The sequence below is a fragment of the Eptesicus fuscus genome, chromosome 13, assembly GCF_027574615.1.
Source record: "Eptesicus fuscus isolate TK198812 chromosome 13, DD_ASM_mEF_20220401, whole genome shotgun sequence".
NCBI classification, from domain to species: Eukaryota; Metazoa; Chordata; class Mammalia; order Chiroptera; family Vespertilionidae; genus Eptesicus; species Eptesicus fuscus.
This window is the reverse complement of record NC_072485.1, coordinates 19,344,447-19,362,942: the sequence shown is the minus strand read 5'-3', so window position 1 is coordinate 19,362,942 and position 18,496 is coordinate 19,344,447. Positions and strand designations below refer to the sequence as shown.

At 41.0% G+C, this 18,496-nt stretch overlaps 1 pseudogene; it reads left to right on the top strand.

Moving 5' to 3' along the window:
- The first annotated feature begins 148 nt into the window (after positions 1 to 148).
- LOC103292997 (phosphatidylinositol 3-kinase regulatory subunit beta-like) lies at positions 149 to 17,915 on the top strand (annotated as a pseudogene).
- Positions 17,916 to 18,496: the final 581 nt, after the last annotated feature.

Here is an 18,496-nt window from a genome sequence, read left to right as displayed (position 1 = left end):
ATCTTTAGTAATGAGAGGGAAGTAGAACCAGAGATAGGAGGTCTACGATGAGTCATACGGTGAAGGCAGAATTGCTGCAAGAAGAGTAATTAAGAGAATGATGGGAAGGTGGAAAAAAAAGAGTAATCAAGCTAAAACAAACAGGAACATGTGTGATCGAGACTGGGAGTATTTGGGAAACCAGCGCTATGGAAGGTGCCTGTTGGGTTTTGGAACTACTGGCAGAGGACCTGTGGGAAGGTAATGGGAGAGAACTGGAAAGAGTCAATATTAAAAATGTCTGTGTCTAAGGAGGATATTTGCTCCTTTAATGTCTTACAGAAGCTTAAATAATACAGTGCCTTTCAATATTCTAACTGAGTCTGGTGATTATTTTTCATGGCTGGTAGAATTAACATCATTAAAATGTCCATACTCCCCAAGGCAATCTACAGATTCAATGCAATCCCTATTAAAATACCAACAAGCATCTTTCACAAATCTAGTACAAAATCTCCAATAATTTATATGGAATCAAAAAAGACCCCGAACAACTACAGCAATCTTGAGAAAGAACGAAGTTAGAGAAATCACAATAACAGATACCAAGTTATATTAATGTGACCAGCAATAATGTGATCACTGTAATGAAAACAGCCTGGAACTGGCACAAGAACAGGCATATAGATCAATGGAACAGAACAAAGACCCCAGAAATTGACCCAAGCTATTACGTTCAATTAATATTTGACAAAGGAGGCAAGAGCATACAATGGAATCAAGACAGTCTCTTCAATAAATGGTGTTGGGAAAATTGGACAGATACATACAAAAAAAGGAAGATAGACCACCAACATACAGCATACACGAGAATAGACTCAAAATAGATAAAAAACTTAAACGTAAGTCGGGAAACCATAAAAACCCCAGAAGAAACCATAGGCAGTGAAATCTCAGACATCTCTCAAAGCAATATGTTTACGGATACATCTCCTAGGGAAAAGGAAACTAAGGAGAAAATAGAACAAATGGGACTATCCTAATATATAAAGAGCCAGGGGCCGTCACGTCCTAAATGACTGGACGGACGACTAAACACCAGGCTAGGGTCCCACGGCCCCATCCCTCCCCATGAGGTGGCATTGACTGGCGAGCGGGATGAAATGCTGACCTCTTGGTCCCTCCCCCTCCCGCCTCCCATAGTCTCTGATCACAGCATGGTGAATGGGGAACCTCATCGAACAAAGCAGAAGGGCGGGACTGGCAAGTGGGCGGAACCATGACCCTTGCCTGGCCCCAGGCTGGCCCCACCCCCCAGGGAGCGGTTAGGGGCACCCCTAGACAATGTGATAGGGGGAAAGTCAAAGAAATAGGGGGAAGGTCTTAAAGGTCTGTGGGGTTGGAGTGGTCAGCCCGGGGTAGGTTTGGAGTGTGCTGGGGAAGGAAGAGGAAGGTCAAATTGGAAAATGGCTCAGCACAGTACCTTTCTCATTGCAAACCAGGACGGTGCCAGCAGTGGACTGAATGGGCGGTTGTTTCATGAGTTCGCTTGGGACCAGCATGTTCATGGCAGCAGCAGTACTCCCGAAACTTCACTGATTCCAATAGTTCCAACGTCAAAGAACAGAAAAATCCTTTCCAACTAGAGGCCTTGGACGTTGCAACGCGAATGAAAGAAACACCACTTAAGGAGGAGCTAGAAAAACCGGAAGTTTGCGACCAGAGGACTGTGGGATTGTGGAGGATGCCTGGGCGCCTAGGGCTAGAACGTGAGCCTGTTACTGTGCATGTACATAGTCAGCCCTATAGTCCACAGTCTCACAGTATATGCACGTGACTTCTGGCGAGAAATTATTTGTTTGTTACCTTGGTTTGAAGACGAGGACAAGAGCCACCAGTACGACCAGGTCTACGAGGAGTACACACACACCTCCCAGGAATTGCAGATGAAGCTCACCGCAATTGAAGCCTTCAATGAAACCATCAAGATCTTCGAAGAGCAGGGCCAGACTCAAGAGAAGTGCAGCAAGGAGTATCTGGAGCGCTTCCGGCGTGAGGGCGATGAAAACGAGATGCAGAGGTTCCTGCTGAACTCAGAACAGCTCAAGTCTCGCATCGCTGAGATCCACGAGAGCTGCATGAAGCTGGAACTGGAGCTGCGGACACAGGCCTTGGATAACCAAGATCAGCGCATGAATAGCCTGAAGCCAGACCTCATGCAGCTGCACAAGATCCGGGACCAGTACCTGGTATGGCTCACCCAGAAAGGCGCCCGGCAGAAGAAAATCAATAAGGGGTTGGGAATCAAAAAGGAGACTGAAGACCAGTATGCACTGCTGGAGGATGAGGATGACCTCCCTGACAATGAGGAATGAACCTGGTATGTGGGCAAGATCACCGCATGCAGGCTGAGGAAAGGCTGAACGACAAGCGGGATGGTACCTTCCTCATCCGTGAGAGCAGCCAGCGGGGCTGCTATGCCTGCTCTGAGGTGGTGGATGGCGATACCAAGCACTGTGTCATCTACCGCATGGCCACTGGCTTGGGTTTTGCAGTGCCCTACAACCTGTGCGGGTCTCTGAAGGAGCTGTGCTGCATTACCAGCACATCTCCCTCGTGCAACACAACGATGCACTTAGCATCACACTGGCACATCCCATGCAAACCAGGCCCCCCTCTCCACCCCCGCACCCCCTGCAGCCGGCTGACTCATACAGAGCAGGACTCCATCTTTCTGTCTGTCTTCTTTGTGAATCTTTCTCTGTCTCAATCTCTCTCTTGCTTTCTCTGAGTCTCTCGCTTCCTGTCACTCTTTCTATCCCCATCTCTGTCCTCTCTGTCTCTCTTAAGTCTCTGTACCTCTAAGTCTCTGTTAGAGGAGCATACCTCCTCTACCCCATGCCCCCTTTCCCCATGGGCACTGCCCTCCCCTGGCTCTGGCTGCCCCTACCAGTTCCTACAGTTCCCCCAAACTCCCCCTGTCTGTACCTGCCATGTTTACAAAGGCCCCTGGGGTGCTCAGACCCATCCTGGTGCCCTGATTTTTAAGCCATAGACCTGGAGTCAGGAAAGGAACTTTGCTGGGCCACTTCCAAGAACCTCAGCTGTGACATGTGGGGCCGGGCGGGTCCTGCCCCACAGACCCAACTTCCCCTCCAAACCCTGAAGTGAAACCCGCACCAGTTACCCCCACATGGAGGTGCTGCCCAGAAGCCCTCCTCCCACAAAAGCAAAATTATTAAAAACTAGAGGCCCGGTGCACGAAATTCGTGCACGGAGGGGGGTTGTCCCTCAGCCCAGCCTATACCCTCTCCAATATGGGACCCCTCAAGGGATGTCCTCAAGGGATGTCCTATTGCCCATTTAGGCCCGATCCCACCGGTGGGATTGGGCCTAAACGGGCAGTCCGACATCCCTCTCACAATCCAGGACTGCTGGCTCCCAACTGCTTGCCTGCCTGCCTTCCTGATGTCCCCTAACCACTTCTGCCTGCCAGCCTGATCACCCCCTAACCACTCTGCTGCCAGCCTATTTGCCCACAACTTCCCTCCTCTGCCGGCCTGGTCACCCCTAACTGCCCTCTCCTGCTGGCCATCTTTGGTGGCCATCTTGTGTCCACATGGGGGCAGGATCTTTGACCACATGGGGACAGCTATATTGTGTGTTGCAGTGATGATCAATCTGCATAGTACTCTTTTATTAGATAGGATAGAGGCCTGGTACAGGGGTGGGGGCCAGCTGGTTTGCCCTGAAGGGTGTCCCGGATCAGGTGGGGGTTCCCTTGGGGCGTGGAGTGGCCTGATCGAGGGGCCTGTGGTGGTTTGCAGGCCAGCCACACCCCCTGGCAACTCAAGCAGAGGCCCTGGTATCTGGAATTTATTTTCCTTCTACAATTGAAACTTTGCAGCCTGGAGCAGAGCCAAGCCTGGGGCTCCCTTCGAGGCCAGCAGCCATTTGTGTTGGGGTTATAATTGAAACTTTGTTGCCTTAAGCGGGTGGGCCCGGCCAGGGTGTTCGGAAAGCTTTGCTTCCCCTGTTGCTGGCGGCAACCCTGGCCTGCTCTCTCAAGCTCCATTCTGCCGCCATTTGTTTGAATTTGTTTATCTTCTATAATTGAAACTTTGTAGCTTGAGTGGAGGCTTAAGCCTGGCAAGGGCAGGCGGAAAGCTTGGCTTCCTCTGTTACCTAGGAAACCTTGCTCTCTGTGGCTGTAGCCATCTTGGTTTGGGTTAATTTGCATGCTCCCTCTGATTGGATGATGGGCGTGGCTTGTGGGTGTGTCGGAGGTATGGTCAATTTGCATATTTGTCTATTATTAGGTAGGATAACCTCAAGAGCCGGGCCCTATCTGAACCCAGGATTCCCAGGAACCGAGGCTGTTACAGGTACTGCTGGGCCAGCCGAGATGCACTGCTGCCCACAGCACCTCCACTCGATGCAGTTTCAAGGCTTCTCCTTGACCATGTTGGGTTATGATTTTGTTTCCTTGACTGTAAACCCATTTTCTCCTCTTTTGGGACAAGAACCCCGGTTTTCTATGCTGCCATGGACCCACCTTCTGCATGCTCAGCTAGACTGGCAGGTGGGTTTTTTATGGTACGTTGATACTAATGTGGATATAAAACATTGAACTAAAAAAAAAAAAAAAGAAAGGAAAATGGGATAGTGATGAATAAGAAACTTTGGGGACAGTGAAGGGCAGTTTATCCAGACTGTTGAGAGCTAAGAATTAGAGTTTAATTGGGATAGACATCCTGCTAATAGCACCTGATGCCTGAAATCTGAGCACTCTACTTTTAGGTTTTCCAATTCAAGTTTCTGGAGACTGCCTATTAAAACATTCCTGGTTGGAAAGTGTTTGTATAGAATCCCATAAGTATTAAATATTTGCTGTGTTTACCATGCTTAGCTCTCTGTAAAGAATATGGAATAACGTTAAATGCCTCATGTTCTCAAGAAGCTTGACTTAAAAAAACACAGAAGAAATATAAATATTAAAAATAAAAAAAGAAGAAGCTTGAGTTTTAGGGGCAATCAGGCAGGCAGGCGAGCAGTTAGGAGCCAGTGGTCCCGGATTGCGAGAGGGATGTCTGACTGCTGGTTTAGGCCCGATCTATGGGATCGGGCCTAAATCAGCAGTCAGACATCCCCCAAAAGATCCCGGATTGCAAGAGGGTGCAGGCCAGGCAGATGGATCCCTCCCCCCCCACCCATGCACAAATTTCATGCACTGGGCCTCTAGTATCAAAATAAAAAGCTTCTGCAAAAGAAACCATCAAAAAAACGAAAAGGAAGCCCAGTGTATGGGAGAACATATTTGGCAATGATACATCTGATAAAGGGTTAATATCCAAAATATATAAGGAACTCATACAATTTAACAAAAGGAAGACATAAAATACAATTAACAAATGGGCAAAGGACCTAAATAGGCACTTCTCCAAAGAGGACATACAAATGGCCAAGAGACATATGAATAAATGCTCAAATCACTGATCATCAGAGAGATGCAAATTAAAACAACAATGAGGTATCACCCCACACCTTTCAGAATGGCTACATCAACAAATCAACAAATGACTACTATGCAGCAGTAAAAAGAAGAATATTTTACCCTTTGAGACAGCATGGAGGAACCTGGAGAGTATCATGCTAAGTGACATAAGTCAGTCAGAGAAACACAAGTATCACATTATCTCACTCATATTTGGAATCTAATTAACAAAATAAACTGATGAACTGAGTGGATGCAGAGACATGGAAGCATGGAACAGAGTGCAGCATCTCAGAGGGAAGGCAGGGGAGGGTGGGGGGGGTGGGTGGGAGATAATCAACCAAAGATCTTGTATGCATATATGCATAACCCATGGACACAGACAATAGGGTAGTGAGGGTCTGGAGCAGGTGGGGGCAGGCTGGAGGGGGTCAATAGGGGAAAAAAGGAGGACATAGGTTAAAAAAAATAGCCTGGTGATGATCTATACTAATAAAAGAGAAACATGCAAATTGACCATAACTCCTCTACACCCACCAGCCAATCAGGACCAAGTATGCAAATTAACCCAACAAAGATGGCAGCGGCCACGGAGCTGGAGCAAGCAGGAGGCTTGGGTTGCCCCTGGTGATGGAGGAAGCCAAGCTTCCCGCCCACCCTGGTCGGCCCTGGCCTCTGCTCAAGGCTACAAAGTTTCAATTATAGAAGATAAATAAATCCCAGGTACCTGCTTCCAGCCAGCCCTGGCCTCTGCTCAAGGAGATGCTGAAAAAAAGAAAAAAAAAGAAAAAAAAAGGAGAGCCTGGGAGGTTGGGTCACCGGGGGGTGTGGCCAGCCTGCAAACAGCCCTCAGCCCCTCACCCAGGCTTGCCAGGCACCCCATCGGGACCCCCACCCTGCAGGGGCTGTGGCCATCCTACAAACAGCCATCAGCCACCCCTCACCTAGGCTGGCCAGGCACCCCTGCAGGGACCCCCACCCTGAAGGGGGTGTGGCCAGCCTGAAAATAGCCCTCAGCCCCTCACCCAGGCTGGCCACATCCCAATGGCCTGATCCCTGTAAATGGGCAGTCGAACATCCCTCGAGGGGTCCCAGATTGAAGAGGGTGCAGGCTGGGCTGAGGGATACGCCCCCATGCACAAATTTCGTGCACCGGGCCCCTAGTCTATATCATAAAAGGCCTGTGGTCATGATGCCGTAATGGCATTACGAGCAAATGAGCAGCTGCTCTTGCAGAGGGTGGGGCATGAACTACTTGCGATAGAGAGCTACCAGCGGCGATGGGCAGGGCGGCCAGCTGAGGCAAGTGGAAGCGAGCTACTTGCGCACAATTTCGTGCATGCTAGGCCTCTAGTTTAATTATAACTGTGCTCAGACTAGTTCAAGGTACCTCAAATTTATATGGCTTTAATTGATTCATTTAACCCTTAAAAGAAAAATTTCTGATGTTAATGTCATTAGGTTATATTCCCTTGACTTATTAAGACTGTATGTGTGCATGGGTGTGTGTTATTTTAGAAGACTTTAAATTCTAATGATAATTCCCCTATTGATTGTATAGAATTCTGTATTAAACTGCTGAACCATATGCTTGATAAGTCATGGAAAAGGTCCTTCTAGAAAATGCTAGAGCAAAAAGGTTACCACTAGAGTCTGTGTTCCTACAATGTAGGTAGCTAAAGGTTTTCTATACAATGAATTGTTATTAGGTATTTAAATGGATATAAGTGAAGAATCCAATGTAGATTGTAAATATACGGAGATAGTAATGTTTTAATCATATCAGCACAATTAGCTAAATCATTCTAATTTATAAAAATGACATTGCCACAAAATAGCAGTTTCTAAAAAGTGGGACCAAAACACCCTTTCATTAGGTACATAAAATCAAACTATATTAATAAAAATGCTAAAATGATATTTGCTTTTTTAACTTTCTTTCTCTTGCATGTATATAGTGGAGTTTTTTCAGCAGCTACATCCCATGTGAAACTGCAATGGATTAAATACAGAAGCTGACATGAGAATTTGTCTTCTGTTAAGGAAGATATGTACAATGTTTTGACAAACATAAAATGATCCTAATCCCACTATTTCTGTTTTAAGAATGTAATTTTTCATAAGATAGCTTATTTATCCTAGCTTAGGGTTTTTTTTATTTCCAGTTTTAAATGAATTATAAATGACTGTTTTTAAGTTTCTCATTTTAAATTTCTTATATGGTGAATGTCAATAGATATAATCAACAACCACCATCAAAACACTTTTGGACCTTAAAGGGGAGAGAAAAAAAGAACACACTGCAAACAGAACTGAAGAAAGTGTGAGGCTTATAACACCCTGCTTATATGTCAAATAGACAACACTGACTCTTCCATAGAAATAAACAAACCACAGGAAAGATCAGAAGTCCAATGCCTCTACCCTCAAAACCACATTCCTGTTCAACCCATTGGACAATACTATATAATAAAAGGCTAATATGCAAATTGACCATCACTCCAACACACAAGATGGCTGCCCCATGTGGTCAAAGATGGCCAATCCCATGTGGACACAAGATGGCCAGCAGGGGAGGCAGTTGTGGGAGGGACCAGGCCTGCAGGGGAGGGCAGTTATTGGGCGATCAGGCCAGCAGGGGAGGGCAGTTGGGAGGGACCAGGCCTGCAAGGGAGGGCAGTTGAGGGTGATCAGGCCTGGAGGGGAGGGCAGTTGGGAGGAACCAGGCCTGAAGGAAAGGGCAGTAAGGTGCGACCAGGCCTGCAGGGGAGGGCAGTTAGGGGTGACCAGGCTGGCAGGGGAGGGTAGTTAGGAGCAATCGGGCTGGCAGGGGAGAGAGTTAGGCATCGATCAGGTGGGCAGGGGAGTGGTTAGGGGGTGATTAGGCTGGCAGGCAGAAGCGGTTAGGGGCAATCAGGCAGGCAGGCAGGCAGGCAGGCTAGCGGTTGGGAGCCAGCAGTCCTGTATTATGAGAGGGATGTCTGACTGTCCCTAGTCAGACATCCCTTGAGGGGTCTCAGATTGGAGCGGGTGCAGGCTGGGCTGAGGGACAACGCCCCCACCCCCCGTGCATGAATTTCGTGCACCGGGCCTCTAGTATGAAGTATAAAAAGTAAAATAATAGACCTTTAAGGTAAAAAAGTAATAATTAGTACTAAATGTTCTCCATTTTTGGAGTCTTTAGGGCATAGCACCTTTATTTCATGACAGTTTCAAGAGCTTTATTAATAAAAAAATTAACGGAATAAGATAATTGATTAAAACTCTTAAAAGTTATTGAGTAATTTTAAGAGTGTGACATACAGGCCTCGTACCTATGGCAGAATAAGCATGATTTATCTTTCAAAGACATGGAAAGCTAAATGTCGTTGTGAAACCAAATTTCCCCAGTGTATACATAAGTCATGAAAAAAGTTAATAAGCTCATCACTGTGCCAATCTGATACCAAATCAGTAAGTCTATTTAGTGCTTATAATATAGTGTTACATAGATTTAATGAAGCTATTAGTGATATTTGCCGTGATTGGACTGGCATAAACAATTAGTATTTAGGATACTGTTTCTCGGTAGAAAAACACCTAATTCCACTAATTGCCTCTAGTTCTGCTTCTATTAACTGCACACTTTGTACATGCTAATAATCTTATTATCAGCTGTTGCCGAGTTAATTAAAATTCATGCCTGCAAGCATAAGCCAAAATAAAAATATGTATTTCCTTGGCTTTTTGTATAATAGATTATATAATAAAAATTTTTGAGAGACCAAATTTAAACACTCATCTCCAGAAAATGCAAGAGAATTAAAAAGATGCATATACCAAATTAACTTATGACAAACTCAAAAAAAGTTGTAAAAATAATTCTGTATTCTGCTTATAAGATAATAGTGAATAATTATGCCAGTCCATTTGTTAGTATGGAAAATACCTGCTATATTTTCAGAAAAAAATTCATTCTTTGAGTAAATAAATGTATCCTAAAAGACAGTTTTGATTTGCTTTTCTTTTTCTGAAAATAGCAAAGATATATAGTTTGTTCTGCAGGTTCCAAAATCAACTTGAAATATATTTTCTTTTTGTTGGTATTTTACTATTTCAGATTGTACTAAATCACTTCTAAGTGAATGGCACAGATTGCATGGAGAGCTCTTCTGCTTCTTTTTTGTTGTTGTTAGAGGGAAATTATACATGATAACCCTATTTTATTTCATAAAAGAGGCTTGAGTTTTAAAATTGTATTATTTATAATTCACCATTAATGACAGTGAGCATATATTGGACAGTATTTTACAATTAAGAATGTCACAGCATATTTTAGTTTTATTCTCTTGTGTTATTGATAAAGAGAGATATTAGTTATGAATAATCTTAACTGGCTTTTATTCAAGGAGAATCACTCTAATCGGAACCAATCTAAATGAGTAAGTTTCCTATGCCTAGATTCTCTCAACTCTGAATGGCGAGTGTTGTGTTAATAAAAAAATGATACACATGCTGCATTAAGGGCTCTATGTTACAGTGTGCTTTTTGTTTTAGTAACAAATGATTTTCAAAATGTGAGCGTAAAATGATATGGAGATATCCTATATAACAAAAAACTAATATGTAAATTGTCCCCTCAGGAGTTCGACCAACCAGAAGTTTGATCGCTCTCTATGAAGTGCGCTGACCACCAGGGGGTGGCTTAGAATGAAGGAAGGCCTTGGCCAGCAGCTAGGGGAAGATAGGCCCTGGCCTCAAGCTGGGGAAGGAAGGCCCCAGTTGGCCCTGATCGCTGGCCAGGCCTACGGACCCTACCCATACGGGCATGAATTTTGTGCACTAGGCCTCTAGTTTTATATATATATATATATACACACACACACACACACACATATATATATATATATATAGAATATACAATCTATATATGTTTTGTATATGAATTAGTCTCCAGAAACCAAATTCCTAAGATCTAATCTTCTTTTTAACAACAACAGTAACAATAATAGGAATGATAAGATGATATATGTTTGAAAATTCTCTCTTCAGGAAAAAAAGTATTAGTACTATTGACCCCAAGTTAAATTCAGCCAAATAAAGTTACACCGAATGAAACTTTTTAAATCTTTCCTTAATGCTCTATTTCATTAAAACAAATATATTAGAATTTTGAAGATCTTTTTGTGTTATCCATTGCTTTGGGGGAAATTTTCATAACTGCAACACACCTGTGTATACTCCTAAAGACAAATCAAAACTCAGTTTTGCATTCTGATCTTCTTTTTCTTCTTTGAAGGATGCATATACACCTGTCCCTTTTCTTAAAATCACCAGTTTTAGCTTCCTTGACATCTTCTTTACATGATTCTCCTCCTACATATTCAACATTCCCTCTCCAGTGTCTAGCATTGGTTCTTATTTCTCTATGACTCTAAACTGTTGTGTTCCCCAAGGTTTCATCGTTGTCCCTGACCTCTTCTCATGTCATTATTTGCAATAATAGCACATTGATTTAGTCTACGAATTGGCTACCAACTGTAACTGCTTACCTTCAAAACAGTTTTTTTTTTTAAAGCAAGCAGATAAAAATGTATATATGACCTCTACATATAGGTAGTCAGTATTATTCAGCACAACTTCCTTAAGTATTACACAATTGAATCTTGTCACCATCTCCAAAACTAAACTCATATGTGTCCCTAAATATATTCTGCATTTCAGTTATACCCACTAATTTTGAGCAACTAGAGTTTCCCGTTTATTATGCTCAGCATAATAGGTTCAGTGTAATGTTTTGTTTACTTGTTTATATCTACCAATAAAATCTAAATTCTGGGAGGGTGAAGTCCATTTCTAGTCTATTTTGTTCACCAAGGTCTGTCTAGATCTGCTCCCCTAGAAGCAGTGAGTTAACGCGGAGGGAATCTTCTCTGTTGCCTGCCTGCATGCCCAGTCAGTCCACAAGTTCTCCCAATTCCTCATCCGTAAGTGTCTGGAATCCACTGACCTGCCACAATCTTACTTTCTTTCTTTATGATTTATGGCTATAAATATTATAAACCCTCTGATTTATCTGCTTCAAGACTATTCATCTACAGAATTATCTCCTCCTGATTAAAACTTTGCAATAAATTCAAGTTCCTTAAGATGATTATGTCTTTTCTTAATTGAGCTGCTATCTACTCCAATATCACCTTCTCTCACCTCTCAGCATCTACCCATACATAGACATTTTTATCACCTCTGGCCAGTTCTTCTACTCATTCTTCTGAGCCAGTTAAAGGGCATGTCTTTGGTGAAGAACGCCCTTCAAAGCTCAAGAGGTGTTCTCCCCATCTTCCCACATGCTAGGAATATCTCAATTAAAACACTTTGGACATTCTATAAGCTCCTTGAGAGTGGAGATGATATACCATGGTGTATGATGCAGTGTCACATAATTGATAACACAAACATTTGTTAAAGAAATGTGTGAATTAAAAATGACAATATGTATTAATTATCATATTAATCTATCATATGAAGAGACAGAAATCTAATTTTAAATATATCTATCCAAGCAGCAGTAGAACAAAGAACCTCAATTTAGGAATGCTGCAAACAAAAATTTATTTCAGAACTCTTTTTTTAAAAATCTAAGGCCAATCCAGGGGAGGGAGGGGATTAGAGATCAACCAAAGGATTTGTATACATGCATATAAGCATAACCAATGGACAGATACTAGGGGGATAAGGGCATGTGCAGGGGATGGGGGTGGCTGGGGAGAGGTCAATGGAGGAAAAAGGAGACCTATGTAATACTATATGTAATACTTTAAGTAATAAAGAATTAAAAAATATAGATGTATAAGGCCAATCAATAATACTTAACCTAAGAAAAATATATCCCGATAGGAAGTAGAAGAAATAAATATTTACTTATGCTATTTTACTTAGCCTATTCATCTATAGAATTATCCCCAGATAGGAAATCTTAAATAGTAAGTATCCTATATAATAAAAGCCTAATATGCAAATTGACCGAACGGCAGAATGACCGGTCGCTATGACGCACACTGACCACCAATGGGCAGACGCTCAATGCAGGAGCTATCCCCTGGTGGTCAGTGCCGCTCAGCCAGAAGCTGGGCTTACGGCTGGTGAGTGCAGAGGCAGTGGTGGGAGCCTCTCCCGCCTCCACTGCAGGCGGGCGGTAAGGTGAGAGGGGTCCTGGACTCTGAAAGCCCTGGACTGCGAGAGGGATTGGGCCTAAGCTGGCAGGCGGACATCCTCTGAAGGCACAGGCCAGGCTGAGGGACCCTCCCTCCCCACTCCCCCCAGTGCATGAATCTCGTGCACCAGGCCTCTAGTATTATAGGTTAAGAAGGCTTTATGGTCAAGAATTAGATTTCTGTTAAAATCCAAATTGCTCAGAGATTTTAACAATAAACTGTTTTCAGTTTGTACTTTTGATTAAGAGTTGGAGATACTTATTTGGAAACTTATTTTCACAGTTTTTGACTGAAGCAAAGAATGTAACCTCAAATTTAATTATGTAGGGAAAGACCAGCTTAACGTACTTGGCTATTTCTCCTATATTCATCTCTGTCCTCAATGAGCAAGGCAGTTACCCCACTAAGAATACAAGTCCAACTGAGATATCAGAAAGAACGCCTCCTAACTTTTTAATGGCATGTTAACTTTTTTTAACATTAAAAAATATTTTCTGCGCTTTCATTAAAAACAAACAAAAAACTGTGAGCACAATATGCAGTCAAGAGTTAATGAAAAATGAGGCACAAATGTGTATTACTCAATATCAAAAATATACCAAAGTCAATAATTTAGACTTTAAAATGAAAATAAGTGTATTTCCCATCTCTTCAGAGAGAGTATATTTTCATTTTGAAGTAACTAACACAATTTAAAACAAATCAGGATAAAACTGAGTTTCTATAAAAGCGAATCAGAGAAGTTGGAACTCTAATTCAGGTCATATGGAAACAGAGGTAAAGAAAATGAAAGGGAAGGGGGAAACATGCAATCCTGCTTTGGGTGTGCAGAAGACAGGATAGCTGTAGTTTGCTCAGCTTAAATCCAGGGTGGTCACGTGTGTCTTCTGCTTTGCCTGGAGAACACATGCAAAGGGTGACCAACAGGCAAAGCTGACCTGGGAAACAGATGGTGGCCTGGAGTGGAACATGGCTAGAGAAGCTCAATCCTCCCACGTAGTTTTCTCTGAATCTAGAAATTGGGTTTTTTCCCTCATTAAAAGAGTAATTCTTTAGTCAGAAAACTGAAAAAAATTCCCATTATTTATCTAATATGGAAAAAGTTCTAATTTAATAACTTTGCTAGTGAAGTTATTTTCAACTTCTAGTCAAACATGCTGTTTTTACCAAACACGCTAATAGCTCATTACACATCGATTGTGCTGATCCACCCGGTAAAACCACCATACCCCCTCCCCTGTAGGGCTTGTCACTGCTGGTTCCATTGTCCTTAAGACTCACTACGAGTGTAGAACACCTATTGCTGTCATTTTTTCAGCAACCATTGTCTTTTTTTATTTTTTTTTCTTGCCTCATATTGTTCTTCAGTGGGCCTTGATATTTCTTTTGCTGCTGGGTTCTTACCTGCTCCCTCATTAGCGACCATCCTTTTGCATAAGCCTGAGCCAACGTGATGTCATCTTGTTCAGTCCTTTGGCTTCCCTCATTCCCTCAGGACTATCCAACACAGACTCCTTTCTTTTCCCTACAACAAGACGGTCAGCCCTTTGTGAGCTAATAACTAATAATCAATTAATGTTTGATAGTACAGTTGCATTATATTGTGCTTTGGCACCTGAAGTAATTTATTTTCATCTCATTAGGAACACTTCTTCACCAGTTGCCACTGAAAGCGGGTTTACAATGTATGAGTCCTTCATTTCACACACAGTTTGTGTCTGCACACAGACGACGTGGCCCAGGAAGTAATGAGCGGTGTATGAAAGTGATGTCATGTAGCTCTGCTATACTGATTAATTTTGTTGCCAAATTAAATGGGCTTGGGATCCTTACAAGAAATGTGCTATTGAAGCATAAAACATTGGTGTTGTATCTGTACTGGCACAGCTTATAAATTATATCTCAAAACTTCCCAGACACAAAGCATGTTTCTACCACTGTCAGCAAGCAAAGCCACTAGCACTATTCCAGAGGGGGGCCTCCTCCGTTATCGAAACAGTTGTCAGTGTTGTCCCGCTCCCTTCATTGTTACCAGGTGCCAGGAGCAATGGTTGGCGGTGGGTCAGGTAGAAAGAACACAGCCCAGTTTCCATGTGCCAGGCAAACCTGGCATGGAGGCAGGACAATGATTTTTTTTTTAATTTATAAATAAAGCAAATCAGATATAAGTAGGATTGATGGCAAAGAAATTTAAAACACCAATATGTAATCTATTCCGAACAATTATTGCTAAGCTATGTATTTTTCTCAGAAATGGTGGGCTATATGGGTCAATTAGCATGTTGAATCAAGGTATTCAGGCAAAACAGTACAATGAGAGAGTATATAGTATTCCCTTTAAAGTATGTGAAAAAAAGTTTGGCTAAAACCTCACATTTAAATTCATTTAACTCTGTACAGTGCTTAGAGTAGTAAGTTCCTAATGAATGAAACATGTCCCTGAGAATATACAAAAATGTCATAAACTGCCAACTAATAGGTTTAATGTGGCATTTTATCTTGTTGTGTACTCGTGCTAAAATTATTTTCCATTCATCGGATTCTCTATATATGAGGTCTGTTCTCTGCCTGTGCTATCAACAACTTGTTTTGTGGTGATTTGATTAATTTACTCTAATCAAAATAGGGAGTGGTTCCGTGAATGGTTAAGAACACGCCGTGGAAGCCAACTGTTGAGTTAGACTTCCAACTGGACACTTAGGGTAAAACGGAACAGTTCATATAAAGCATACCTACTTTAATGCCTAGTGTACAGTTAGCCCTCAACAAATGTTAACAGCTTTTATTTTGCCTCCAAGTACAAGATCACCTATTAAGCATTTTGCCACTTTATAACTTGATGTGTTTTTTAGATATTTTATGTTAAATTATATGTATAACTCTTCTTTATAGTTCTAGTTGCTAATTCGGGGGTTCCTCTAAATTCCCTAAAAAAAAAAAAAAAAAAAAAGTCAGAAAATCCCTAGGAAACAGCTAAATGACATTCCTAATTAGAACACGTATGCCATCTAGTGGTCACAATGGCTAACTATGGGCTTACTGGTGAACAGAAAAGTAGATGGTGAAAATGTTCTGCTTTTGCTTCCTAATGCAGTCTCCTGGAGTGAATCTCAGACAAACAAGTGAGGCTTCCTACGTGCACAATACTCACCCAATAAAAATGTCTGAACACAAAATTTCATCAGAGTGCGGGGAAAATTTAATTTCTGGGATGCATATAGTCTCCTTTTAAATACCCATGTAAAATACTTAAACTGGATTATAAATATGAATTAAAAAAAAGAAGATTCCAAATATAAATGAAACTAGGGAAGGCTGAAACAGAAAGATGGATATGGTATTTAATAGTAAACATTTTTGAAGGAAGATCATTCTGATTTAGTGCAAAAAACCAAAGAAATGTCAAGTTAATGGGAGAAAGGAGATGGGAAATAATCAAGATGCAACTCACATATGGAAATCCTCTGGAATAAGGCATTAACTTCGACATAAGAAGCTACTAGAGATTTTTATTCTCAGATTTAGAAGAGTGGTGTGTAAACAGGGACTCTTTGGAGACATATCTAGTCATGAAAAATTGAATCGTAGATTTTGTTCTTTATGGAAATAATTTTATATTAGTTGATCTTGGATAGAGATTACTATACAAATGAAAATTAGACATCTACAAAAGTAAGTGTATTAAAATTGATAGGCATCCTCAGACTGAGGCTATATCTAAGAAAATATGCAAGTGCTTATCTAACAAAGGCCACTGCATGGAAATTAATAAGTACATTTTACTTCTAGATTAAGAAGATTGCAAATTTTACTCCTGTTGTTTCCTACAATCTTAGCTTAACTGGCAGTGTGTTTTTTTTTTTTTTCCTTTTCATTTTTTCCTAAGGAGTAAAATTTATGTGAGACCAAGATGTCAAGAGGATCAGCGTAAGGAACGCTTCGATGTTAGTCATGTCTGTAGCCACTGCAAACAGAGTGGGCACTGTGGGCACCAAAACAGGTGACTGTGAGTGCTTCTTTCAGACCTCTTAAAGGTTTTGGTTGCAGATGTCATCAAGACATCTGGAAATTAGGCTACGTTCTTTAGTGTTGGTTACTGAAACAGCTGTTCAATTAATTACGTCAGTATATTTCTCCAGTCTGAACTGATTAAAGATATGTTTATTTTTGCTTTCATAAAACAGCTGTGATATAAGTACTAAAACTGATGTTCTCAGAAACACAAAATATAATTAAAATCATCATATGTTGTCCAGTCCAAGTAAAAGTTTACTTTTGGGTCTTTGTGTTTTATTTATATTTATAGGGAATACCAGTATATATATCCAGAATGCAAGATTTTTTCCCCTTAATTCTCTTTCTAAGTACTTTCACATTCGCCATTCTTTTTTTTACCACTTAACACAGAGGATTAAAACATCAAAACAGAAAGTGCAAATGTTGAAATTGGGTCCAATAAGCAAAGCAGGTGACCCAAGAAAAAAAGGCTTTACCTTGATGTGAATTACATAGTGTTCTCTGTTCCCGACATTTTATGGTAAAATGTGTTGGGCTATAACAGTAGTTATGGTCTGTTAGCTAGAACCTAGAACCTTATGTCAATCAAATAAAAGGAGGGCATGATTTAAAGGAAAAATCTGTAACACAAATAAGACAGAAGCTTAGAGGCAACTCAACTGCTGCAGATGTGCTACATCTGCTCACTTGCCCACTGGGGACCAGGAGATAAAGAGATTAAGACATTTACACGAAGATGGTTAGACAGCAGATCAGATAAGCAATCAGATAGCAAGTTCCAGGTACTCCAACTACAGCATGGAGAAAATGACCCATTAAGCCCCTTAATCCATTTACAAACAATAGTTTTAATTCATTTAAGATTCAAATGACAATAAGCTGGTTAATGTTAAAATGCCACTAACATTCTGAAATAGAGAGAAACAAGTGATCTTTTAATAATCACTAATCCTAGGTAAACAGCATTGGGGTTTTATATTGGGGGCACCAATACTCTGATGTCTTTTAAAGACAATTCTAAGTCAGGACAATGTTTTCAAATCTCATTTTCACATGATAATAATAGAACCTTTTAGTTATGATGCATGTGAAAAGACTTGATGGGTACTAGGAACATTTGAAGTAGTTTGTTTCTTCTTGGTAGACATCCTACAAGAAAATATTTTCTGCTTATTACTTTATGCACTGCTTTTTTTTTTTCTAATTCCAGATGTGGACATGCTTATACCTGAACCCTGTGTTTATAATAGGATACAGAGGTGTACATGATCTATAGATCTCTCACTTTCCGAACACAACAATTAAAAAATATGCAGCACAAAAATAAACTCCGTAATATCGAAATTTTCAGAAAGATGTAGAAGTGAGAAATACTAATATTATTTATAGTACATACATAGATGGTAACTTTAAATACATATAATATTAATATAGAATATATAATTGTATATTATAAAATGGAACATTATAAGTTATAAAAGAAATAAAAATATAGTCATTCATTCTGTGTCTTTTAGAAATACGGCCCTGTAACCTAGTCATCCCCAAATTATGACTTGAAGCTAACACTCTAAACTTGAACTGACAGAAATAGACTTTACTATTCTTGATTAACCAGATTCAACATCTCCTTTCTCTCCCTCTAAATTATCAGATAACCTTGAAAGGAAGAATGTTATTACCTCATCTACTTGTTGCAAAAGTAAGTTCATGCTCAATAGCAGTAATACTATTATTTCCTTTATAAAAATTCAAAACATTGTAAGCATTTAGATTCTTTTATTAAAAAAGGAGCAATATTTAATCCACCTAT